This window comes from Colobus angolensis, unplaced genomic scaffold (genome assembly GCF_000951035.1).
Source record: "Colobus angolensis palliatus isolate OR3802 unplaced genomic scaffold, Cang.pa_1.0 Scaffold39, whole genome shotgun sequence".
In the NCBI taxonomy this organism is placed as follows: Eukaryota; Metazoa; Chordata; class Mammalia; order Primates; family Cercopithecidae; genus Colobus; species Colobus angolensis.
Window position 1 is genome coordinate 2083982 of NW_012117265.1, and position 1438 is coordinate 2085419.

The window sequence follows — 1438 nt, forward strand, 5'->3', positions numbered from 1 at the left end:
TTTTTTTTTTTTTTTTTTTTTTTTGAGACAGGTTCTCACTCTGTTGCCTACCAGGGTAGAGTGCAGTGGTGCGATCATAGCTCACTGCAGCCTCAACCTCCGGGACCTCTGGGACTCAAGCAATCTTCCCACCTCAGCCTCCAGAGTGGCTGGGACCACAAGTGCGTGCCATCATGCCTGGCTAATTTTTTTTTATTTTTTGTATAGACGGGGTCCCTCTATCGTGCCCAGGCTGGCCTCAAACTTCTGGGCTCAAGCAATCTGCCCCCTTCAGCCTCCCAATGTCCTGGGATTGCAGGCATGAGCTATTATGCCTGGCCTAAAAAATGGCTCTTAAGTGACTTTTGTGTTCTAACGCCAAATAATTTACAGTGATTTATTATAAAAGTCAAAATCCAGCCGGGCACAGTGGCTCACCCCTGTAATCCCAGCATGTTGGGAGGTCAAGGTGGGCATCACCTGAGGTCAGAAGTTTGAGACAAGCCTGACCAACATGGCGAAACCCCGCCTCTACTAAAAATACAAAAATTAGCCAGGTGCGGTTGCACACGCCTGTAATCCCAGCTACTCAGGAGGCTCAGGCACAAGAATCGCTTGGACCTGGGAGGCATAGGTTGCAGTGAGCCAAGACTGTGCCACTGCACTCCAGCCTGGGCAACAGGGAGACTCCATCTCAATAAAAAAGTCAAAATTCGGGCTGAGCACGGTGGTTCACACCTATAATCCCAGCACTTTGGGAGGCCAAGGCGGGTGGATCACCTGAGGTCAGGAGTTGGAGACCAGCCTGACCAACATGGTGAAACCCTGTCTCTGCTAAAAATACAGAATTAGCCAGGCATGGTGGCATATGCCTGTAATCCCAGGTACTCAGGAGGAGGCAGGAGAATCACTTGAACCTGGGAGGCGGAGGTTGTGGTGAGCCCAGATCACACCATTGCACTCCAGCCTGGGCAACAAGAGAGAAACTCCATCTAAAAAAAAAACGCAAAATTCAAACAATACATCAGTGTTTGGTGTCCTTGCAGGGTGCCATAATCCCACTTGGTAGGGATACCATTGTCGACAGTTTGGAGCATCTCCTACCAAATCTTTTTCCAATATGTTTGATCTTAATTTTTTTTTTTTACAGTTCTTTTTTCTTGAGGTATAAAATGAATATATTTTGGCTGGGCACAGTGGATCACGCCTGTAATCCCAGCACTTTGGGAGGCTGAGGCAGGTGGATCACCTGAGGTCAGGAGTTCAAGACCAGCCTGGCCCAGATGGTGAAACCCCACTTCTGCTAAAAATACAAAAAAATTAGCCAGGCATGGTGACAGCTACTCGGGAGGCTGAGGCAGGAGAACCACTTGAACCCAGCAGGCGGAGGTTGCAGTGAGCTGAGATCGTGCTACTGCACTCCAGCCTGAGTGACAGAGTGAGACTCCGTCTCACAAAA